Source organism: Oryctolagus cuniculus, chromosome 3, assembly GCF_051225735.1.
Source record: "Oryctolagus cuniculus isolate XC-2025 breed Fujian yellow rabbit chromosome 3, ASM5122573v1, whole genome shotgun sequence".
NCBI lineage: Eukaryota > Metazoa > Chordata > Mammalia > Lagomorpha > Leporidae > Oryctolagus > Oryctolagus cuniculus.
In genome coordinates this window covers 180551261-180577822 of record NC_142869.1, presented here as the reverse complement: position 1 = coordinate 180577822, position 26562 = coordinate 180551261, and the positions used below count along the sequence as shown (strand labels likewise).

At 42.1% G+C, this 26562-nt stretch overlaps 1 long non-coding RNA gene across 1 annotated transcript in view; it reads right to left on the bottom strand.

The window, feature by feature from the left end:
* Nucleotides 1–21151: 21151 nt before the first annotated feature.
* The window catches only part of LOC149127630 (uncharacterized), a 127348-nt gene continuing 121937 nt past the window's right edge, over nucleotides 21152–26562 (bottom strand). The window contains exon 3 of the long non-coding RNA XR_016231813.1: nucleotides 21152–21275. This is a non-coding gene — a long non-coding RNA (uncharacterized LOC149127630). The remainder of the gene's footprint in view (nucleotides 21276–26562) is intronic.

The following is a 26562-nucleotide window of genomic DNA, read 5'->3' as shown; positions in this document are numbered from 1 at the left end:
GAGGGCAGTCTGTTGAAATCTTTGCTTAGTACATACTAAGTTGATCTTCTGTATATAAAGAGAATTGAAAATGAAACTCAATAAAGGGCGGGATGGGAGAGGGAGTGGGAGAGGGGAGGGCTACAGGAGGGAGGGAGGTTATGGGGGGGAAGCCACAACAATGCAAAAGCTGCACTTTGTAAATTCACGTTTATTAAATAAAAATTTTTTTAAAAATTAAAAAAAAACGGTTTTCCCTGTTGGACTTTACAGCAGAATCAGAAGTATCTGCCCATTTTTGGTGTGGCCCATGAGTATGAAAATGACCTTGGCAGAGGGGAGGAGAGTGAGGAAGAAGCCAGTGGCAATAGCAAGCTCTGGACCCTGCACCACTTCAGAAACCATTCTTTGCCCTGCTTTGATCTCAGCCCAGTTCAGCCTAACCCGGTGCAGGAAAACTGACACCAGAGTCCTTCCTACTCTGCCTTTTCCCCCATGACATCCTAAGTGTTCACACACATCCAAGGAATGACTTCTATCACCTGGCCACCCCTCCCAACATGTCACCCACAGGCCCTGTCCTACTCCACTTCTTCCCTGACTTCCACCATGTTTGCTTTACCAGCCAGGGGCCCTGGCAGTCTGGCCCGGATGCTTCCAGGGCACCCAGCTTCCAAGGGCCTACATAATGGGTCCTGCCTTTGGAACATGAATCTGAACTTCTGGGGGAGAACAGAGTAGTAACTCATGTGAAGAAGGCAGTGCACTTGAGAGTGGAAATACAGCTCTGCCCTCTCTTGTGAATGCATGGAGACAAGGATGCTCACAACTTTGGTGAGAAGGCTGGGAGAGTGGCCCACAGGCATGGAGGAGGGCACCGTGAGTACTGAGTGGAGTTTCTGCTCCAGGAGCAGTCCCAGGGACAGAGGCACATAGCTCCTTCTGTGGTGGCGTCTGCCTGTTCTTAAAGAAACTCCTACTTTCAGAACCCCTGCCTAAGCTCCAGGCCCCTGGCTTCAGATCAGCACAGCTCCAGCCACTGTGGCCATCTGGGGAGTGAATCAGCAGATAGAAGACTGACTCACATTCTCTCTTTCTCTCTCTCTCTCTCTCTCTGCCTCTGCCTCTGCCTCTGCCTCTCTGTGACTCTGCCTTTCAAATAAATAAATAAATCTTTTTTTTTTTATTTTTTGACAGGCAGAGTGGACAGTGAGAGAGAGAGACAGAGAGAAAGGTCTTCCTTTGCCGTTGGTTCACCCTCCAATGGCCGCCGCGGCCGGCGTGCTGCGGCCGGCGCACCGCGCTGATCCGATGGCAGGAGCCAGGAGCCAGGTGCTTTTCCTGGTCTCCCATGGGGTGCAGGGCCCAAGCACCTGGGCCATCCTCCACTGCACTCCCGGGCCACAGCAGAGAGCTGGCCTGGAAGAGGGGCAACCGGGACAGAATCCGGTGCCCGACCCGGGACTAGAACCTGGTGTGCCGGCGCCGCTAGGCGGAGGATTAGCCTAGTGAGCCGCGGTGCCGGCCCCAAATAAATAAATAAATCTTTAAAAAAAAAAGAAGAAGAAGCCCATCCTAGATCCTGAATCAAGGTCCTGAGAGGAGCACATCCAAAATAAAAACTGTAGACAAAGAAGTATAAAGGAAATCTAAGCAAAATCACAGTGCCAACCCGGGGGAGGGAGGGAAGGATCTGAATAGCACATTTTAATGCATAACAGCTACATTTACTGAGACCTCACCATGCACCAGACCCTGTACTAAGAGGTTCATCTGGAATATCTCGTTAATTGGTATTATCCCATCATTTGCACTCAATGACTCCTGCGAAATCATCCATTCCTTGCCCACCTCTGGCTCACAGGCACGTGCCTCTCAGGTACTCAAATGGTGCACGTCTGGGAGCTCTCTGTAGTATGGGAGCAGAGATGCACATGAGGGCGAGGGAACCAGGGAGTCTCAGAAGAAGGAGACGCAAAGGCTCCAGCCCATGTACCTGGAAGGAGCCTCCTGACTCCTGTGTCGACAGGTGCCCTCCAGCCCTCCTCTGTGGGATGCTGGGCCTCTGAGGAGAAGCCTTGTGATTCCTTGCTCAGTGATCAATGACCATTCTGGAAGGTGATAAAGTAGTAAACACTTCCTTTCTGCCAAATTGAATAATCTTTGGATTAAATAATAGCTGCTCTTTACTGGGCTATTTCTCTGTGCCAAGGAACTGGGTAGGTACCTTTCACATTACTTCATTTTTTTTTTACCTTTTGCACTCACTTCTCATTTTGTTATTCTCTTTCAGGCTACAATGCATCCATTTTTGAAATCACTTGCCAAGCTTGACTGCAAGGATCCTACACTCAATAAGTTCTCTAGATCTGATATTTCCTTGTCTGTCTCCATCTCTGTCTCTTTCTGTGATTTTTCTACGTGTGAATCCTCCTACCATTTCTCTTCTCATTTTTTAATCACTCTAGTATCTCCTTCAGAAATTTCACCTTCCCCTTTAACCAAAGCAACTGTGAAAGTGTAAGTGAGTATCAAATTTGCTTCTGGCCTTTCTCTGAGTCCCAGCTCACCTCTCTTACTATCTGAAGATCTCATGATGTCCTCAGTCTGTCTGAAAAGACACACATAACCTTTGCTTTCCTCAAAGCCTGTATCATGTTCATGATTCCCCAACTCCCCAGTCACCTCGACTGGAAACAGGCAGGCTTCTCTGGTTTTTCTCATTTTCTTCTAAGCTACCTGAATTGCTTGCTGTCCTTGACGCACTATCTTTCCATTCGGCTTGCCTTTCCTTTTCCATAGCTACCACCTAGTTCAATATTTGCTTCCTCTGAGCTTCATTACAACCACATTGTTAATGGCTTTCTTACTTACAGATTTCCTAATAGTGGAGATACTGTGTACTGCTGTTATGTTTAGTCTAAATGATTATATCCATAGACTGAGAGACAAAGTGGATGCATTTAAATATCTCTATCAAAGTCAATTTATTGAGCTAACTAAGCCATCTACCCGCACACAGAAAGAATACAAGGAGATGCATTAATATTAACAATGGCTATCGTTAGGTATGGGACTTGATTTAATTTTTAATAATTTATTTATTTGAGACACAAATAGAGAGCTCTCATGTGCTGTCTCACTCTCCAAATGCCTGCCACTTCTGGCGATAGGACCAGAGCCAAGGTTGGGAGTTGGGAATACAATCCAAATCTTCCATGTTGGTGGCAGGAATCCAATTACTTGAGCTGTCACTGCTGCCTCTAGGGTCTGCATTAACAGGAAACACGAGTCAGGGGCTGGAACCAGAAATAGAATCCAGGCACTCTCTTCTGGGACAGGTGCATCTTAACCACTAGCTAAATGCCCACTCCCTTGGTGTTGTTGTTTTTTTTTTAATTTTTAACTGAAATTGGATTTATTTAATTAGGTAGCATGATAGCTTGAACTTTTTTTTAAAATATTTACTTAGTTATTTTTATCTACTTGAAAGGTAGAGTGAAAGAGACAGAGACAGAGATCTTCTATCCAATGATTCACTCCCCAAATGACCTCAACAATTAGAGTTGGGCCAGGCTTAACCAAGGAATCAGGAATTCCATGTGGGCCTCCTACTTGAGTATCAGGGGCCACCATCAGCTCTCTCCCAGGGTGCATTATCAGGAAGCTGCATAGGAAGTGGAGTAGCCAGGTCTCAAACTGGCACTATGATATGGGATATAGGTATCCCAAGCAGCAAGTTAACCCACCATGCCACAACACTCATCCCTAAAATTTACTTACTTACTTAACTTATTTATTTACTTCTTTATTTATTATTTGAAAAGCAGATCTCTCTGGCAGACAGAAGACCTTCCATATGCTGATTCACTCTCCAGACTGTCAGGAGCTGGGGCTGCCAGGTTGAAGTCAGGAGCTCATCAGAGTTTCCCACATGGATGACAGGGAGCCAAGAATTCGATACATCACCTGCTGCTTTCCAGGTGTGTGTAAGCAGGAAGCCGGAATTGGCAGCCCCTCAGAAATGGGATGTGGGTACCACGTGGCATCTTAACCACTGTAGCAAAACTCAACCCAAGTGTGTTTTGATGTATGTACACCTAGTGAACTGATTTCTACAGTCAACTTGAAGTTAATTAATGTATATATAAACTCACATCGCTAACATTTTGCATGTGGTGAGAAAACTTAAGATCTACTGTCTTAGAAAAATTTCAAGTGAAAATAATTTTGAAGCAACAGTATGCATTCCTTCTCTTGATGGCCAATCCAGGACAAACTCCCTACAGTGAGCTCTGCTTTCCACGGCTCCACCCACCCTTCCAGCCTTACCTTCACCGCCTCCTTGCCACATACTTTGTGCTACCACCAAACAGGACCACTTGCTTTTTCCAAATATTGTCATTTCCATCCTGCCTTCACGCCCTTCCCTTTAACTCTGAATTTGAATTTCCTGTCCTGCCATCTTTGTCTGGTAAACAATCACTTACCCATTCCCTCTCCAAATGTCCCCTCCTTTGTCACGTCCCACTCTCATCCCACCCCCGTCCAGACATGAAGTCATTCCTAGTCAGGGAAATCAGCTTTCTTCCTTGCATTCCAATTGTGTGCTCATCATGATCCAAACTCCAGATTCCCAGCTCCCAGCAGCAGGGCTCTTATTTCATCTTTATAGTCTTTACAACACCTAGCAACATGTCTTTTACAGTGTAGCTATTCAGTAAATTAGCTAAGCAACAGATTAGCACATCTGCTGGGCTTTCATGCCTACCTGAGAAGGAAACTTTTGTTGAATGGAAACTCACATTTTTGTTAAAAATTATTTATATGTGTTCATTGTGGATTTTAGTAGAAAGCAATCATAGCTTCACAATTTTTAATCAGAAAGGTAAGGTGGGACCAATTCAAGATGGTCTGAACAGCCCCTGTACTCAAACACACTACTGTTTCTGAAGCAAAGGAATATTCACACAAAATGGGACAAATAAAGGCTGGACGTAGACTCACATGAATTAGTTTAGATGAGAGTTACCTGTCTAGTTGGTATGACACAGAATTTAAAAAGAATATCCCATTTTCAAAGCATTTCATCACAGAATTATGGACAAGAGATGTTAACAGGTGGACTCTGCCTACTGAGGGCCCCCGCGCGTTGGTTCCCATGCCATAAGGACACACTGAAATAGTTACTAACTAGATCCCAGGCGATCAGTGTTGTGGTGCACTGGGTTGAGCCATGGCCTGCAAAGTCAGCAATTCTTAGGAGCAGCATGTCAATTCCTGGCCACTCTACTTATGATCCAGCTTCCTGGTAACACACTTGGGAAAGCAGCAGCAGATGGCCCAAGTATTCTGACCCCTGCCACCATGTGAGAGACCCAGATGAAACATCTAACTCCTGGCTTCAGCCTGGCCCAGCTTCAGCTGTTGTGGTCATCTGGGGAGTGAACCAGCGGATGGAAGACACCTTTCTCTCCATCTTTCTCTATTTGCCTGTGTCTCTCCCTCCTCCCCCCTCCATAACTCTGCCTTTCAAGTAAATAAATAAATGTTTTTTAAAAAGAAGAGAAAATGGAAGGATTTTTCAGGATTTCAATGACAAGACATATTTGTTGCAACCAAAACTCAAATGTATTGAATAAGAAAGTTTTTCAATCAAACACAGTGCTATATCAATCTCTAAACACAAGATTCAAATCCTACTGCTCATAGTTATGAAAAGAAAAAGGTATTTAATGAATAGCAACTGGAGCAATGTTTTCACAGAAATTCCCAGGACCATCTGGTGACGTTCAGAGATAAGTAGAAGATGGAGAGTGGCAGGAAGGACCTTCCTTGGGTCTCAGTGCTATTATAGGATTACAGTTTCTCCAAATAGACTCAGCCTCAGCCCACTGTCTCTCACTGGGAATCCTTTTCAGTTATGACGTCCAGAGGCTGCCATTCCTCCAATTATCACTTCCCTGGTTGTGGTCCCATCCTCTTTGTCCCTGTACTTATGTGTTTCACTTATGTTCTATAAACCCCTGAGCCAGATTGAACTATTCAACCCACATGCCCATGTTGAGTTTTATTTGTCACCTCTCGACAGAGAGCAACATCTTTGTTCCTGACAGGTTTTCTGACATCAGATCCTGAGATTCTACAGTCTTAAACACCTGAAATCTGAATCAGAGGTCAAAGAATTAGTTCATAAATAACCCTGCAGTTAGCGCAGTAGGCCTGGCTCCATACCAGACCAGCCAGCAGCCTTTCCAAACCAGCTACCAGCGCAGTCCTGATTATTATGTTCCCACCCCTAATCCCCTCCCCACCTCATTGCAGCCTCCTAGGACTCCCCCCCCCTTAATCTTTTATCTTCCTGGTCTAGATCTTGCCTCCCCTCTCTGTTTGACCATTGGTTCTCACCCCTGCATCCACAATGCATGCCAGTCTCTCTTTCTGCTGTGTCAAGACTCTGCCTTACAACCCACCCATGCTCCAAGTCAACCACTGGGAGCCCACAAATCTCAGCATGAGCCCCCTGGGGTGTGTTCTAGCACCTTGTGTACTTGTTGAATAATTTTACATTCCACATTTTCCATTTACAAAACTGACTGCTTAACAGAAAGTTAGCCTAGGAAAGGCAGAATAGATTTTTCTCTGTCTCAGTTCTTTGCAGAATGGGCTGCCCTCAGTGCAGACTCTGTGGTAGCTCTTGTAATATGCCCTCTCCCTGCCACAGAACAGGTTCTGTCTCTCTCGGGGCCCTTGTCAGATAAACTCACTGTGCCCAATCAACAGACAGTCCAGTCCAATCACAAGAGGTCAAACACAGTTATGGCTATTAGACAGCACACTGCTCATGGCTGTGGCTGGCCACTTCGCTGGTGTTTTGGTCATACATTATCTGCAACTGACATCTGAACTTCTCAGGGTGCACCCAGTTTCCCTCTCTTACTCCTATTAAGGGTGCTCACTGATAGGAGATTCTATCCATCTCTCTCCAAATCCTCCAGGCTACAGCTTTTGCAAATCAGGTATCTATTAAAGTGTCCAATAGCAGGTCATTCATGTTTCCCCAGACGGTAACTCGCCAAAGCCTTGGAGCCTGCTTGAAAGTTCTCTTCTTATGCAACTCTCTCCCTCTCCACATCAACCCTTTCAATTCTCTTGGCTGTAGTGTCCCTGTGCATTTTGACTTCTAAAACAACTGTCCTACCCCCAAAGAATGACATCTTAATACAGCAGAATGCACAGGGCCCAGCAATCCTGTCACCTTGGTTCTTTGTAGCAGTGATTTTCGTCATCGATGTCCTGAAACATGCTGAGCTTGTCACGTGAGCAGAGGTGAGGAATGGCACGGCACGGAGGAGTGGGCAGGAAAGTACTTGAATTTCCCCTGTTTCCAGGTCTTTGAGAGGTAGGTGGCAGGAGGAGGACAGAGGTGAACAGCACACTAGGGCAAGCAGACCAGCTGGCAGCAAGAATTACAGACAAAGAATGGTGCAAGAGGGCCACATGTTAGGACACTTGCCCAAGGATCTAGGGAGATTAAAACAGAGGGAAGAGGTGCATCAGGCAGGAGCCAAGGCTGAGCTTCTTGACTTGGTCTCTGAGGAAGAGGAGAAAGCAGTATGGTGCCTTCTCCACAAGAGGGAGGGCACACAAGGGAGTGGAGCTCCCTTATGATGAGACTCATTACTGCATCCCAAATCAGCCACAAAGCAGTGAGCAGGAGGACCCAGAACACTGGAGTCCTGCTTTCAGAAAAAATACAGTGGTCTGTGTCAGGGCCAGGAACAGCTGAGGCGTCAGAATAAAGGCAAAAGAAACAATCCTTGCTGAATAGCAAAGGTGGGAAAACGGGCAGGAAGTATCTTCGAAATGGCAAGCTGTAATAAGTACTGTGATGACAATGCAAGTGGCATACAGAGATGGAGCAGCAGATTAGGGACTCACCAGGACAATCAGGTCACACCAATTCAGGAGCTAGAGCTCTGGCCCAGCGGGCACCACAGCAAGGACAAAAGGTTGACTGAGGCTAAGGAGGCCCTCTCAAAGCCCCTGGAGGCACATTTGCAAACTGGGTACCACGGGGGCCATCAGCAGCAAACAAACACAGCACAATGCCTGGATGGAGACCATCTGGCTCACCTGGGCCCCTGCTCTCTCTGTTCCTTTGCAAAGTCAGGTACTCCTAGTGGGAGATGTGGAATTGAAATGCACCCAGAAAGATGCAGGTCTCCTCAGTGCTGATGGTATCCTCCAGCGAGGGCTGAGAGAGGAGCATCACAGTGCTGCCCAGGGAGCAGCTGCCTCCACCAGGGACTTGGGCAAATGCTGGCTCCATCCTCAGTTCGGTCAAGGTGAACTCTGGGAGACAGGAGGCAACAATGAGTCCATGGGGGCCTTCTGGGGGTCTATGGCTGCTGCACTCTCTCTTCCCTCCTGTGAACACAGAGTTCAGGGCATCCTGGAAAGTTTGGAGTCTGGATGCTGGGGTGAGAAGGGGGAATGTAAGCCATGAGTCGGGCATCTGTTGCTTTAGACACAAACAATTCAGAAGCAAAGATAACAAGGTAAGAACTCCCCTGACCCTGGATCACCCTGGATGAAAACACTGGATCCTCTGTCTTATAGAAGGATGTTGGCTGGCACCATGGCTCACCAGGCTAATCCTCCACCTGCGGCGCAGGCACCCCAGGTTCTAGTCCCGGTCAGGGCACCAGATTCTGTTCCCAGTTGCTCCTCTTCCAGTCCAGCTCTCTGCTGTGGCCCAGGAGGACAGTGGAGGATGGCCCAGGTCCTTGGGTCCTGCACCCACATGGGAGACCAGGAGGAATCACCTGGCTCCTGGCTTTGGATCGGCGCAGTGCACCGGCCATAGTGGCCACATGGGGGGTGAGCCAACGAAAAAAGGGACTTTTCTCTCTGTCTCTCTCTCACTGTCTAACTCTGCCTGTCAAAAAAATGCCAAGGTAGGAAAAGCATGTCATTTAGAAAAAATAAAATTACTGGGGCATTAGCATCAAGAAGTTGGACAGAGAAGTTGAGAACTCATGCACAATCATGAAATAGTAATTATATCCCTATATATACACATGAACACAGAGAATAAGTGTGTTTATGACAAAAATATTATTAACAATGTTTATTTTTATATTGTCTTATAAAAATGAAAAAATAGCCGGCGCCGTGGCTCACTAGGCTAATCCTCCGCCTCGCGGTGCCGGCACACCAGGTTCTAGTCCCGGTCGGGGCGCCGGGTTCTGTCCTGGTTGCCCCTCTTCCAGGCCAGCTCTCTGCTATGGCCCGGGAGTGCAGTGGAGGATGGCCCAAGTGCTTGGGCCCTGCACCCCATGGGAGACCAGGATAAGTACCTGGCTCCTGCCATCAGATCAGCACAGTGCGCCGGCCGCAGTGCGCCAGCCACGGCGACCTTTGGACGGTGAACCAATGGCAAAGGAAGACCTTTTTCTCTGTCTCTCTCTCTCACTGTCCACTCTGCCTGTCAAAAAATTTTTAAAAAATGGAAAAATACAGCAACGGAACACTATTAGAAGAATTCCATCATTCTGAATGGCAAAATCATATGAATTTCACATCAGTTCTTATCAAGATCAACTTCCCTGACTTCACCACCAACCCAAGACAACAGCTTCAATGCCAAAAAGCTCAGAAATTACATAATCCTTCTCCCTTGCAGTTCCTTGCTCTACTTCACAACAGTAACAATTTGATCATACACTCCCACAGACATTATCTCCTTTCATTCTTCCTACAACTCTGGAAGGCAGCCATTGTCAGTGCCCTCAGTCCTCTACTGATGGAGCAGAGGGAGCCCTCACTTCAGAGCACACACCTGATTAGCGCTATCTGGGTATGAACCTCAAAAAATAAAGCACACACGACCACTGACTTGTGCCCCATAAGCTTAACTGTAACACAACCTTTTACAACTCCGCACTCAACACACCTCACAACTTTCCATTTCCAACACATGCTGGCCCTAATGCATTTCAAGTGTCACATACATAGAGGATCACTGCCCTAATAGTTCAGTTGTGTCTGTTTAAATTTTTAAGCATTTTCATTGACAACAGTAAAAGGTGAACATAGAAATGGCTTGAGGAAGTTCTATTTACATAATGCATTTACATGAGAATTTTGTCAAACAAACAAACAAACAAACACACACATGGAATATCTGTCCTCGACATCGATGCCAGAGTAGAGGTCCCTAAAACCATGAGTCTGAGCTTTGGCAGAACAGGTCCATAGGCAGAATGTAAACACAACTGCTATGCTTCTGCCAGATATCTGCCACTTTGTCTTCCTAAACTTCCAATCCTTTTCCCACATCTGTGGGGGAAACAGGATCTGTGCTACACATTCTTAACTTTTACATTTAATTTTTACAAAGATCAGTTTTCAGTTTAATGATCATATAGTTTTTTTTGTTTTTTTTTTCTTTTTTCTTTTTTTTTATCTTTTATTTAATGAATATAAATTTCCAAAGTACGACTCATGGGTTACAATGGCTTCCCACCCCATACCGTCCCTCCCACCCACAACCCTCCCCTTTCCCACTCCCTCTCCCCTTCCATTCACATCAAGATTCATTTTCGATTATCTTAATATACAGAAGATCAGCTTAGTATACCTTAAGTAAGGATTTCAACAGTTTGCTCCCACACAGAAACATAAAGTGAAAAATAATAGATGATTTTTTTTAAATGATGATGAAATCAGATCAGAACTATTGTCATGTTTAATCCCAGTGAGAGTCAAGTTGCGAATTGATAATTTTTTTTTTACAGATCAGTTTAGTATACATTAAGTAAAGATTTCAACAGTTTGCACCCCCATAGAAACACAAAGTGAAATATACTGTTTGAGTACTCGTTATAGCATTAAGCCTCAGTGTACAGCACATTAAGGACAGAGATCCTACATGAGGAGTAAGTGCACAGTGACTCCTGTTGTTGACTTTACAAATTGACACTCCTGTTTATGGCATCAGTAATCTCCCTATGCACCAGTCATGAGTTTCCAAGGCTATGGAAGCCCCTTGAGTTCTACAACTCTTATCTTGTTTAGACACGGTCATAGTCAAAGTGGAGGTTCTCTCCTCCCTTCAGAGAAAGGCACCTCCCTCTTTGAAGACCTGTTCTTTCCACTGGGATCTCACTCACAGAGATCTTTTTGCCAGAGTGTCTTGGCTTTCCATGCCTGAAATACTCTCATGGGCTTTTCAGCCAGATAATGATCATATAGTTAAGCCTACACTAAGTAAAAGAGTTCAACAAATAGTACGAAGGAAAAAAGAAAAAAAAAAAACACTGTTCCTCAATGGAAGAGACAAGGGCTGTAAATACTCACTGAATCTCAAAATGTTTATTTCACTCCATAACACTACATTTTAGGTACTCTATTGGTTACCTTGGATTACAGAAAACATATGATTGATATGTGTCCTTCTGGGACTGGTTTATTTCACTAAGTTTAATGGTCTCCAGTTGTGTCCATCTTGTTGCAAAAGACAGGATTTCTTTTTTTTAAAGCTGAGTAGTAGCCCATAGTATATATATACCATAATTTCTTTTTCCAGTCAACAGTTGATGGTTGATTCCATATCTTAGCTATGGAGAATTGTGCCATGATGGACATGGGTGTACAGATACCTCTTTTATATGCCGATTTCTTTTGGTTTGTGTAAATCCCCAGGAGTGGGATGGCTGGATCACATGGTAGCTCTATATTCAGATTTCAAAGGTATATCCGTACTGTCTCTCCTAGTAGCTGCATCAGTTTACATTCCCATCAATAGTGGACCAGGGTAGCTTTTCCCCGACATCCTCACCAGCATTTGTCATTTGTTGATTTCTGTATGAGAGCCATTCTAACTCGAGTTAGGTGAAACCTCATTGTGGTTTTGATTCGTATTTCCCTGATGTGACTTTGGGCATGTCTCAAGTGTCTGTTTTGAATTTCCTCTCTTGAAAAATGCCTTTTCAAGTTCTTTGTCCATTTCTTTTTTTTTAACTTTTATTTAATGAATATAAATTTCCAAAGTACAGCTTATGGATTACAATGGCTCCCCACCCCCCCGCATAACTTCCCTCCCACCCGCAACCCTCCCCTTTCCTTCTCCCTCCCCCCTTCCATTCACATGAAGATTCATTTTCAATTCTCTTTATATACAGAAGATCAGTTTAGCATATATTAAGTACAGATTTCAACAGTTTGCACCCACATAGAAACACAAAGTGAAAAATACTGTTTGAGTACTTAACAGGTTGTTTGTTTTGTTGTTGTTGAATTTCTTGAGCTCTTTAAAGATTCTGTATGTTAATCATCTATCAGTTGCATAGCTTGCAAACATTTTCTCGCATTCTTTCAGTTGCCTCATCACTTTGCTGAGTGTTTCTGTTGCAGTGCAGAAGCTTCTCAGCTGGATGTAATCCCATGTGTCAATTTGGCTTTGATTGCCTGTGCTTGTGGGGTCTTTTCCAAGAAGTCTTTCCCTATGCCAATGTCTTGCATAGTTTTCCCAATTTTCTCTAGTAATTTGACAGTACCAGGTCATAAATTTGTAAGTCTTTGATCCATTTTGGGTAAATTTTTGTATAAGGTGTAAGATATGTGTCTAGTTTCATACTTTTGCATGTGGAGATCCAGTTTCCCAAGAACTATTTGTTAAAGAGACTGTCCTTGCTCCAGGGATTGATTTTAGGATTCTTGGTCAAAGATAAGTTGGTTGTAGATGCATAGAATGATTTGATTCTGAAGTTTCTATTCTGTTCCATCAATCTACAAGTCTGTTTTTGTGCCAGTACCAGGATGTTTTGATTATAACTGCCCTGTAGTATGTCTTGAAATCAGGTATTGTGATGTCATTGGGCTTTGCTTTTGTTATATAAGATTGCTTTAGCTATTCAGGGTCTCTTGTGTTTCCATATAAATTTTAGCATTATTATTTCTAGATCTGTGAAGAATGTTGTTAGCATTTTGATAGGGATTGCATTGACAATGTAAATTGGTTTTGGTAGTATGGACATTTTGATGATGTTGATTCTTCCAATCCATGAACGTGGAAGATTTTTCTATTTCTTTTTTAGATTTTTTCCATTTTTTAATGTCTTCTGTCTGCAGTGCTTTGTAATTTTCATTGTAGAGATCTCTGACATTTTTGGTTAAATTTATGCCAAGCTATTTAATTCTTTTTGGAGCACTTGTTGAATGGGACTGATCTTAAAAGTTCTTTCTCACCCATGACATTGTCTGTATATATAAAGGCTATTGATTTTTATGTCTTGAATTTATATATTGCCTTTCTATCAAACTCCTTGTGAGTTCCAATAGTCTCTTAGTGGAGTCTTTTGGATCCTCTATATATTAGATCGTGTCATCTGCAAATAGAGATAGTTTGATTTTCTCATTTCCAATTTGTATTCCTTCAATTTATTTTTCTTGCCTAAAGACTCTGGTTAAAATTTCCAGGAGTATATATAATAATAATGGTGAAAATGGGCATCCTTGTCTGGTTCCAGATATTAGAGGAAGTGCTTCCAGCTTTTCCCCATTCAATAGGATGCTAGCTGTGGGATTGTCATAAACTGCCTTATGTTCCTTCTGTAGCAATTTGGTTAAGGTTTTCATCATGAAAGGATGTTGTTTTTTTTTGACAGGCAGAGTTAGTGAGAGAGAGGTCTTCCTTTTCCGTTGGGTCACCCCCCAAATGGCCGCTACGGCCGGCATGCTGCAACGATCCAAAGCCAGGAGCCAGATGCGTCCTCCTGGTCTCCCATGCGGGTGCAGGGCCCAAGCACTTGGACCATCCTCCACTGCCTTCCCAGGCCACAGCAGAGAGCTGGACTGGAAGAGGAGCAACTGGGACAGAATCCAGCACCCCGACTGAAACTAGAACCCAGGATGCCAGCGCAGCAGGCAGAGGATTAGCCTAGTAAGCCACAGCACCAGCCTAGGATGTTGTATTTTATCAAGTGCTTTCTCTGCATCTACTTAGATAAGCATATGATTTTCTTTGGTTTGTTAATGTGATTTTATCACATTCACTGACTTGCAAATGTTTAACCATCCCTTCATACCACAAATAAATCCCATTTGGTCTGGGTGAATGATTTTTCTGATGTCTTATTGAATTCAATTACCTAATTTTTTTAGGATTTTTCCATGCATGTTCAACAGAGATATTGGTCTACAGTTCTCTTTCTCTGCTGCATCATTTTCTGGCTTAGAATTTTAGATGATGCAGGCTTCATAGAAGGAGTTTCGGAGGATTCTCTCCCTTTTAATTGTTTTGAATAGCCTGAGAAGAATTGAGTGTCAGATAGAATTCAGCAGTGAACCCGTCCAGTCCTGGGCTTTTCTTTGTTGTGAGGGTCTTTATTACTGATTCAATTTTTGTTTTGGTTATTGGTCTGATTAGGTTTTCTATGTCTTCATGACTCAATTTTGGTAGGTTGCATGTATCTACAAATCTATCCATTTCTTCTGTTTCCTATTTGTTGGCATACAGCTGTTTGTAGTAATTCCTGATGAGTCTTCTTATTTCTGTGGCATCAGGTGTTATGTTTCCTTTTACATCTCTAATTTTATTGATTTGGATATTGTCCCTCTTTTTGGTTAGTTGGGCCAGTGGTGAATCAATTTTGAGTATTTTTTCAAAAAACCAGCTCTTCATTTCACTGATCTTTTGTAATTTTTGTTTCAATTTTATTTCTTTTTTAATTATTTCTTTCTGCCTACTAATTTGGGGTTTGGCTTGTTCTTGTTTTCCAGGTCCTTGAGATGCACTGATAGCTCATTTATTTGGTACCTTTCCAATTTCATGTAGGCATCAATTGCTATAAACACCCCTCCTAACACTGATTTTGCTGTATCCCATAAATTTTGATATGATGTATTGTCATCATTATTTCCAGAAATTTTCTTATTTCTCTTTTGACTTCTTCTATGACCCACTGTTCATTCAGGAGCATGGTGCAGTCTCCATGTGTTGCATATGTTCTGGAGGTTCTTGAGTTGTTGTTGATTTCCAGCTTCGTTCCATTCTGGCTGGAAAAAATGCATGTATGATTTTGAATTTTTTGAATTTGCTGGGAGTTGTCTTATGACCTAGCATATGGTCTATCCTAGAGAAAGATCATTCCAAGCACTGATGAGAAGAATGTCTATTCTGCAACTGGGGGTGAAAATATCTGTAGATATCGGTTAGGTCCATTTGGTCCATAATGTCAGTTAGCTCTGCTGTTTCTTGTTGATTTTCTGTCTAGTTCATCTATCCACTAATGAAAGTGGGATGTTGAAATTCCCAGTTACTATTGTATTGGAATCTACATCTCCCTTTTCATCCATTAACTTTTCTTTTAAATAACCAGGTGCTCTGTAATTGGGTGCATATACGTTTATTATAGTTACATCTCTGTTGAATTGATCCATTAATCATTACATAGTGTCCTTCTTTGTCTCTTTCAACAGTTTTTATGTTAAAGTCTATTGTGTCTGATATTAGGATGGTTAACACCTGCCCTTTTTTGCTTTGCATTAGCATGGAATAATTTTTCTATCCTTTCACTTTCAGTCTACACGTATCTTTGTTGCTGAGGTGCATTTCTTGTAGGCAGCAAATAGATGGGTCTTGATTTTAATCATTCTGTCAGTCTGTATCTTTTAACTGGAGAGCTGAGGCCATTTACATTCAAGGTTACTAATAATAATTTTTCCATAAAGATTCCTGTTGTTTACTTTGGATTTCCTTTGTGTTTTATGGGGGGATTTTCTGCCTTAACATTCTTGCATAATGGTGTCTATCTTTCAATGTAGCATATCCTTAAGCATCTTTTTTAAGGTTGGACGAGTGGTGACAAATTCTTTAAATTTCTGTTTGTTAAGGAAGGTCTGTGTATCACTTTCATTCATAAATGAGGGCTTTGCAGGGTACAGTATTCTGGGTCAACAGTTTTATTTCCTTTAAGACTTGGACTATACCTTATATCTCACCATTCCCTCTAGCCTGTAGGGTTTCTGATGAGAAGTCAGCTGTGAGTCTCACTGGAGATTCTCTGAAAGTATCTGGTGATTCTCTTGTGCACATTTTAGAATCTTTTCTTTATGTTTTACTGCGTAAAGTTGGACTACAACGTGTTATGGTGAAGATCTTTTCTGGTCGTGTCTGTTAGGAGTCCAATGTGCCTCCTCTACAAAGACGTCACTTTCTTTCTCCAAATTGGGGAAGTTTCCTGTAATTATTTCACTAAATAGGCCTTTTAATCCATTCTATCTTTCTATACCTTCAGGAACTCCTATGACACATATGTCGGGTCATTTGATAGTATCCCATAAATCTCAAACACTCTAAGTTTTCTATTTTATTTCCCCTGCCCTTTTTTGTCTAACCATAGACTTTCTTTTTTTTATTTAATGAACATGAATTTCCAAAGTACAGCTTATGGATTACAGCAGCTTCCCCCGCCCCATAACTTCCCTCCCACCCACAATACTCCCCTCTCCCACTCCTTCTCCCCTTCCATTCACATCAAGATTTTCAATTATATTTATATACAGATCAATTTAGCATATATTAAGTAAAGATTTCCACATTTTGCACCCACACAGAAACACAAAGTGTAAAATACTATTTGAGTACTAGTTATAGCATTAATTAAACACCTAAGAGTAATTGTGTATTAATTACAGAGCTCAACCAATAGTTTTAAGTAGAACATAAAAAATACTAAAAGGGTAAAGTATTCTTTTTTTTTTCTTTTTTTGTTTGTTATATATATTTTTTTATTTAATAAATGTGAATTTACAAAATGCAACTTTTGTATTGTTGTGGCTTCCCCCCGCCAACCTCCCTCCCTCCCGTGGCCCTTCCCTCTCCCACTCCCTCTCCCATCCCGCCCTTCATCACGTTTCATTTTCAATTACCTTCATATACTGAAGATCAACTTAGTGTATACTAAGCAAGGATTTCAACAGGCTGTAATCACACAACCGCACAAGGTATAGGGTATTGTTCGACTAGTAGTGTTGTTTTTAAGTTTCATAGTAAAACACATGAAGGACAGAGATCCTACATGGGGGACACGCACCCAGTGACTCCCGTTGTTGATTTAACAATTGGCACTCTTATTTATGACGTCAGCAATCACCCGAGACTCTTGCTATAAGCTATCTAGGCAATAGAAGCCCCTTGAGTTCACCAACTCTGAACTTGTTTAGTCAAGGCCGTATCACAGTGGAGGTTCCTTCCTCTCTTCAGAGAAAGGCGCCTCTCTCCTTGATGGCCTGTTCCTTCTGCTGGGGTCTTGTTCACCAGGATCTTTAATTTAGGTTGTTTTTTGCCACCGTGTCATGGCTTTCCATGCCTGTGAGACTCTCATGGACCTTTTAGTCAGATCCGAATGTCCCAAGGGTTGATTCTGAGGCAGGAGTGCTGCCATTCTATGAGTCTGCTGTGTGTCCTGTTTCCCCCACAGGATCATTCTCTCCCTTTTAATTCTATCCTTCATTATTTGCTTACACTGGTCTTATTTGTGAAATCTCTTCGACGCTTACCCTATCTTTTTGATCAGTTGTGTATTCATACTTCTCACTTTACCAAGTGCGCTGGCATTGGTACCTGCCTCCTTGGTAAGACTGAGTTGAAATCCCCTGGCACATTTCTAGTTCCACCATTGGAGGTAAGTCCGAGTGAACATGTGCCAACCTATATATCTCCTCCCTCTCTTATTCCCACTCCTATGTTTAACAGAGATCACTTTTCTGTTAATTTTAAATGCCTAAGAATGATTGTGCATTGATTACAGAGTTCTATTATTGTTGTTGTTGTTGCTCTGTTTGTTCTACATATACCACTGGTTGAACTCTGTAACCATAGACTTTCAAAGATTTGTTTTCTAGTTCAGATATTCTTTTTCTACCTCACCAAGTCTACTATTAAGGCTTTCCACTGCATTATTTATTTGATCTACTGAATTTTTCATTTCTAATATTTCATTTTGATTTCTCTTTAAAAATCTCAATTTCATGGGAAAAATTTTCATTTATATCGTGTATGGTTTTCTCAGGTTTGCAGATTTTCTTCTGATTATTTTTAGTAATTCTATTATTTTTTTTTAATTTCATTTCTGGCATTTCTTCAATCTCTTCATCTTCACATTCTAATATTGAAATGTTCTGTTCCTATGGGGGAGGGCAGTCTTTATTCTTGTTTCTAGAATTTTTGTGTTTTTAGGCATTTGTGGAGTTGATTTTTATTTTTATCCTCTGATGGCTTTTATCTTTGAGCTATGGCTTTTTTTAAGATTTATTTTATTTATTTGAAAGACAGAATTACAGAGAAAATTAGAGACAGAGAGAGAGGTCTTCCATCTGCTAGTTCACTCTCCAGATGTCCGCAATGGCTGGAGCTTTGCAGATCCATTGCCAGGAGCTTCCCCCAGGTCTCCCATGTGGGTGCAGGGGCCCAAGGACTTGGGCCATTTTCCACTGCTTTCCCAGGCCATAGAAGAGAGATGGATAGGAAGAAGAACAGCCAGGACATGAACTGGCACCCATATGAGATGCTGGCACTGCAGGCCAGGGCTTTAACCCGCTGCTCCACAGCACCAGCCTCATGAGCTATGGCTTTGTGGTTTAGTTGAATGTCTGCACTTTAGTGAACACCACAGATGTGTGGTGGGTGTGGCCAGGGAACTCTGGTCAGTGCTCCAGGGTGGGGCAAGTATCCAGAGCAACACCCAAGTTGGGCGTGGTAGATCTCAATACCAGGGTGTTAGCCCCCATTGTGTTCCATGCTACTGTATGAACTATACAAATGATCTGCCCAGTCCTCACTGGGAGCACAGGTACCACTGCACATACCTGCTCTAGGACCAATGAGCTCCGAGCATGTGGGGCTGCACCCAGTGATTGCCCAGCACCTTCTCATGCCATGCCTTGCACCCTCTCATGTAACCACCAAGTCACCATGGTCTCAGCACACAAGTCTCCCACAGTTGCTGGGCGCAGAGGTTTCTCTCTGCTCTGTCAGCCTGCCCAATCAATAGACAGATGTTCTCCAAGACAGCACCACCTGGGCGTCTTAATCCTGGGAGGCTGTGGATGCCTCACCATCCTAAGTGGTTTCCCAGCCACCTCCCAGCCAGGATAAAAGTCAATGGGACTGGGATTGTTCCCTCTGCTAGAATCTCTGGATCACACCACTACACAAGAGCCACTGACCAAATGTTGCTCTCTCTCCATCACTGCTGCTGGTACCGCCAAGAAGATGGCATGCTAAGTCAGTTGCTGTGTGTGTACACAAAGTCTTCTGCAGCTCCTGTCCAAACCCAAAATGGGGGATGTGCTTTCCCAGTCTGGCAGCAGGCACTGTTGTGGGGAAGCTGGGGCAAGTTAAATGTGTCCCCTCTATTCCCACTGGGTGCACGGGCAACCACTAGCAGCAGCTAGTCCCTAGGCTCTCCCTCTGGCTATATAAACATGGTTGCTGCAGTCCAGTCTCACCTCCTTCTTCAGGCTGCCGCCTGCTCTGGCTCTCAGCTGCTGCAGTTGTTTGTTGAGTCCAAGTCCATGCTATGCATCTGCACCCTCCACACAGGTCCATGGTATCCCTCTTCCTCTTGTAGAACTTCCTGTGCAGTTTTCTCTCCAATTTTCCCCTGAGAGTTCACTTCCTACACTTATTATTTTTTACTGCTTATCCCAAGCCTGGTACAGTATGTCATTCCCTAATGCACCATATTGGAATCTCCACAATCACAGCTGACTTGTTATTTGATTACTGCTTACAGCCCTTGTCTATAGTCCCATGGAACAGCAGAACAGTGCTCTTTCTACTTTTTACTTTTTGAACACTATATTTAGTGGACCATTAAGCCTGTGATTATAAAGTAAATTGAAAGTATGTTGTTGCAAAGATTGAAAGAAAAAAAAAGGAGGAAGGAAGTTTCATTATGTTCTTAGAATTCTATTTATGAAATACATGTATCTCTTTATATTGACTTTAAAATTTAAAAAATTAAAATATGCAGCATCTATAATTGATCTCAACTGTATGTAAATACTGCCTACATTCACCTATGCTGTTCTGCCTGTGAGTAGACTCTGAACTTGTATCATTTGCTTGTAGAATTGTGGTTTTATAAACTGTAGATAAAAAACTGAGACTTTGTTAATGGAAAAGAAAATGTCTCTTTCTGATGTCTTCTTCCTTTCTATTGTATGGGCAATAGAAAATATACCAAAACCCATGGGGTGAAAATCTGACTAGAAGATAATCTCAAGCAATTTTGGAGAGTCTGGAGACTGTGGAGATAGGTCCACGAATGGGTACAGTTTTCTGTGCTCTGGCTGTCATGGGAATAGCTATTCTACCTGTTTGTGGACATCTAAAGAAGTAAATGGAAAGCAATGATCTCTGGGATGCAGCAAATCTTTGCATATTCCCTCCTTCTGAATAAGAATCCTCTCTCAAAAAGCATCCATCTGTCTGCATATACACACGCACACACACAATTACATCTTCTCTCTAGGGACCTACATCTTTGGCCCACATGGTTATTTTGGTCCTTTGTCCAAGACATCAGGTGTCCTTCCTCTACACTCCTCTAAATCCTCTAGATAACCTCAAGAGTGCAGCACCAGCATCAACTCAAAACTGATTTGGATTCCTTAACCAACAAGTCAAATTTACAAACTTCACTGGGGCAGAAGCTCTGTTATAATTGCTTCCTGCTGCCCACTCAACAGATACCACTGGACTCATCCACACTCCTGTTCTACATTACCCACAGAACCCATTCCTATCGGGCAAATCAACCCTCTCTTCACCACGAATGATTCCTTCTGCTTGGAACTGCTGCATGGCCACTTCCTCCTCCTAGAGAAGCTGTTTCACAATATCCCTCCCACCCCCCACTTCTGAAAAACAGACTCCAATCCCTTTCCATTAGCATAAAAACCATAACTGCTAATGTCATCTCATTCTGATCTTCTGTTTAGCACTCAGGGACTTAGATTACACAAGAGTTGAACCCACATTAACATTTTACATCTTGGGAGAAAGGAAGAAGAGTGCAATTAGCAGGAAATTATAAATTAATGAGAATTAATAGAGGGTTATATACAGTTGCTCTTAGACAACCAGAAAGTTAAGTTACCTGTAATGAGAATAAAGTACTCATTAAGGGTTTTTCTTATCCCACACAATCCACAGCCTCTCCTGGGGAAGCAGAGCTTTGCAGGTCTCTTCTCAGCTCTGAGTTACCAGTGCATTGTAGCTCCTGTAGGAGTGAAGCATCATTATCACAATGTGTTACACGTTCTGACAGTAAAACTGCTGAAGAACAGCTATGCTTTCCCCGAAGGGTGCTAAACACTTATTACAGAAATATTATGTCTGTCTTACAACATCCTCCTAGCAAATAATTGAACTTAATGTAGGAAATACATTTAGAAATAGGTAGAAGATTCAAGAGTTTAAAGCAACAGCAGCTAGCTTTGGGTCAGGAAATTTAGGTTCAGACACTATCATTACAAGTTATAAGATAAGAAAACTTAGATTTTAACCAAATTTACAGGTGTCTTATAAAGAACTTGTTAATCTCTGTCTCTTCAAAACACATACACAGAATGCAGGAGCTAAAATCAAGAATTATCAGACCAGGGGCGGGCTTTTATACCACAGTTAAGGCCAATTGTGAAACCTGTGTGAGATATTGGAGTGCTTATATTTCAATCGCAGCTCTCCTCGCAATTCCAGATTCCTGCTAATCCGTACCCTGGGAGGCAGGAGATAATGGCTCAACCTGCCACCCACATGGGAGACCTGAATGGAGTTCCTGGTTCCTGTTTTCAACTGGCAGGCATTCAGGGACTGAATCAGTAGGTGGAAGTGTGCTTGCTAGCTCTCTCTCTCTCTCTCTCTCCCTGCCTCTTCACCCCATTTCTCTCCCTCTCTCTGCCATTTAAACAAATAAAATAAGGAATGAATATAAATTAAAAAGAAAATGAAGTATCAGGCCAGACTCATTTCAGGCATCTACTTTCTTACTCCACAGAGGAGCTACTCAGGAACCATTGCCTCTCACCCTCCTGCCTTTTTTCCCCTCTTATAGCCCTCAGTCATTCATTCTTGCATTTGCATCTGGGTCCTCTTTTACCCCAAACTTCTTTAGATTACTGAAAAATAAAAATAAAAATCACTTGTGATCTCTATACCCAAAGTAAATGACAATAAGTTGATCTTCTGTATACATAGGTAATTGAAAATGAATCTTGATGAAGAATGGGATGGGAGAGGGAGTGGGAGATGAGATGGTTGACGGTGGGAGGGAGATTATGGGGGGAAAAGCTGCTATAATCCAAAAGTTGTACTTTCAAAATTTATATTTATTAAATAAAAGTTTAAAAAAAAAGAAAGTCATAGGTTTCAAATCAAATAAAAAATGACAAAGCGTCTGAGGAATCATCTCATTTCCTCCTGGACATGTGCAGAAGGCCTCAGCTGAAAGCAAGAAACTGCCCATCTCTGCCCACACCCTCTTGTTATTAGCCTACTTTTTCCAAAGCATCAAATCACTACGTTGAACACTGCTTTCTAAAGTCAATGTATTGTTCTTCAGTTTTGTTGGCTAATAAGCATGACATAAAAAACAGAATCTCATTTTAATGTTTTAACTTTTGGTTAAGAAATAGTAACTGCAGTGTCATGATTTGATATATTTATACATTGCAGAATGTTTTTAGTTCAGCTTTGGGCTTATTTAGATCTCTGGATTTCTGAAAACTACGACATTTTTTCACTGGGGAAATGTGATCAAAATTTAAACAAAAACAATGTTAAGAACTTTTCATTAAAAAATTCTGGACTCTGCTTAATATTCCTCATTCTTTGATGACTTATTTCCTATCACTTTTCCATTTCATCCAACTAGAGTAAAAAATATTTCTCTTATTATAAGACCACATCAAGGTAGGTCCAAAATAGTTGTCATTCCAAAAACTTGAAAGATGCAGTGTTGAATATCTGTCTCAAGCCTCAATTTATAGACATAAACTTCCCTACCTTGCTAGCAGCTATCCCTAAATAGTATTATGCATTTGCAGGGATCATGCTCCCAAGCCTCAGCCTTCCTCATAAACCATTTCTGTCCCTTTGTGCTTCAGGTTTGTAGTTACAAATAATGAAGGGTGGAGTTAGAGAAAGGCACAGAAATACATATCTAAACGCCCCATCAGCAATAGGTCTAGAATTGTAAGTTCTCCAGACTTGAATCTATAAGTTGAACATCACAAATTCTGAGTAATTACATGCAAGGAAGCAAATCATTGGAGTGGATTTATGTGGATGTCAATGAAGTTGAGACGACTAAGGGAAGCCAAGGTGTTGAGTGAGTCATCCACATACACAGAGAAATTATCCAAGATGGTGGCAGAATTTAGTACGAAAAAGATGCCAAAGTTTTTGATGAGTAAAGACTGATCAGGAAGTTTCACCTCACTCCAGTTACAATGGTTCCCATGCAGAAATCAACAAACAACAAATGCTGGCAAGGGTGTTGGGGGGAAGTACCCTAATACACTGTAGGTGTGAATGTAAACTGGTGCATGCACTGTGGAAGATAGTAGGGAGAAACCTCATAAATATGAACACAGACCTACCCCATGATCCAGCCATTCCACTCCTGGGAATTAACACAAACCAAAAGAAATCAGCATATAAAAGAGGTATCTGTACCCCCTTGTTCATTACAGCACAATTCACAATATCTAAGATATGAAGTCAACAATCAACTGTTGACTGGAAAAAGAAATTATGGTATATATACACTACGGAGTACTACTCAGCTGTAAAAAAAAAAAAAAACCTGCCTTGAAAACCAAATACAGGGGTAGGGGTTCCAAGATGGCAGATTAGGGAGAGAGCTTACTGCTCTAGTCCAGGAGAAGACAGTTTTTAAAAGTGGAGAGAGTACAATCTCGGGGAAGAGTTAAGGAGAAAATTGTTGAGGAAACTCTATGCAAACTAGAAGGACACAGTGGACCTAAATGGAAGGCGCTGATGCCCACAACTCGGTACTCCAACAGCCAAGAGCATATATGCTAGCGTTGGAAAGTGAAGTGAGACCAGACTGCAGCAGCCCAACCCATTGGTGTTAAAGCTGCAAGAAGAGCATAGAGGGAACCCAGCTTGGAGCCCTGTGCAGGATAGTGCACCTGAAAAATTAGAGAAAGAAAAAAGGAGGGACACATTTCTCTCTACATGATCATTAAACAACAATGTACTGTAACAAGACCATAGAGCAGGCATCATTTTGGACATACGTTAACAGCTGCACCAGCTCCTGTCCACGCCCAGCAACCAGTCAAGTGGAGACTCCTGACTCTGGTTGGAGGAGACTACAGAGGACTGGGAGCTTGTGACTGGGAGGTTTCAGTGCCAGGACTGTGGAAAAAAAAAAAAAACAGGCTGTGCAGGAGGAATCGAGGTGTGGCTAGGATTTTGGGCAGTCACTGTGGGAGACCCCACGTACTCAGGGCTTCCTGGTAACCTGCTGAAGGACATTGCTGGGGATACTGAACTTACACTGATGGCTGCAAAGACCCTTTGTATGGTCCCTGGGGCAGAGTGGACAAATATACCCACTGGGAATTGTGTGGTCCCTGGGGCAGAGTGGACAAATATTATACCCACTCAGGAATTGTCTCCTATGAGGAGAGGAGCTAAGATCAACAGATAAACTTCCATTCTGATTTAAAAAAAAAGAGATTTACCAAACCAAACCTGAGTGTGCCAACTTAGACACACCCTTCATCCTTGAGAACTGAATGGAGCTTCCTGGCCACACCCACTATAAGACTCTAAATATTCACTGATAAGACATTCCATTATCTACAGAAGCATAGTACAAAAATAAAAGCAGTCTCAGCAAAAAAAAAAAAAAGAAGAAGAAGAAGAACAAGAAGAAGAAAGCAATGTGTATCTCCACAAATACCAAACAACAAACACACTAATTCAAGAAACATGAATAAGGAAGAAAACAAGAAGCTGCCAAAAGAGCAAAACACTTCAATACTAGATTGAGAAGATGATGGGAAGGAAGAAATGCAAGAAATGGAATTCAAAAAATTGATCATAAAATTACATATAAGTAATCAGAAGCAAATGCATAAACTACTGAAATCCATACAGGACATGAAAAAAATTTTCTGGCATGAAATTGAAATCTTACAGAGAAATCAAAATGAAATGAAGAATTGTCTGTTAATTACGGAGTTCAACCAATGGTACTAGAACAAAAAAAAATACTAAAATGGATAAAGTATTACATTGTACATTAACACACAATTATTCTTAGGTGTTTAAATTTTAACTGAAAAGTGATCCCTGTTAGGAATTTGGAAAACAATTATGCTGAGTGAAATAAGCCAATCCCAAAGGGACAAATACCACTTGTTCTCCTTGATAGGTGACAACTAACTGAGCACCAAAAAAGAAACCTGTTAAAGTGAAATGAACACTAGGAGAAACGGTGACTTGATCAGCCCTCACCCTGACTGTTGATGAGCAGCTTAATATGTTATCCCTCTTAGTATTTTTTTTTTGTTTGTTCTACTTAATACTTTTGGTTGAATACTGTAGTCAATACACAATTCTTCTTAAGTGCTGAAACTTAACTGAAAAGTGATCGCTGTTGAATATAAGAGTGGGAATAAGAGAGGGAAGAGATGTGCAATTCGGGACATGCTCATGCGGACTTACCTCAAACGGTAGAGTTAGAAACATACCAGGGGACTCCAATTCAATCCCATCAAGGTGGCATGTACCAATGCCGTCTCACTAGTCCCAGTGATCAATTTCTGTTCACAACTGATCGTAATGATAGGACTAAGAACCAAAGGGATCACATAAACAAGAATAGTGTCTGCAAATACTAGCTGATAGATTCAAAAAGGGAGAGAATGATCCAACATGGGAAGTGAGATACACAGCAGACCCATAGAATGGCAGATGTCCTAAACAGCACTCTGGCCTCAGAATCAGCCCTTAAGGCATGCAGATCCGGCTGAAAAGCCCATGAGAGTATTTCAGGCATGGAAAGCCAAGACACTCTGGGGTGGGGGTGGGGGGAACCTAAATGAAAGATCTCCATGAGTGAGATCCCAGTGGAAAGAATGGGTCATCAAAGAAGGAGGTACTTTCTCTGAAGGGAGGAGAGAACTTCCACTTTGACCATGGCCTTGTCTAAATATGATCAGAGTCGGTGAACTCAGGGGGCTTCCATAGCCTTGGCAGCTCATGACAAGAGCCTAGGGTGATTACTGATGCCATAAACAAGAGTGTTAATTTGTTAAGTCAACAACAGGAATCACTGTGCACTTACTCCTCATGTAGGATATTTGTCCTTAGTGTGCTGTACATTGAAATTTAATGCTATAACTAGTACTCAAACAGTATTTTTCACTTTATGTTTCTGTGTGGGAGCAAACTGTTGAAATCTTTACTTAATGTATGCTAAACTGATCTTCTGGATATAAAGAGAATAGAAAATGAATCTTGATGTGAAT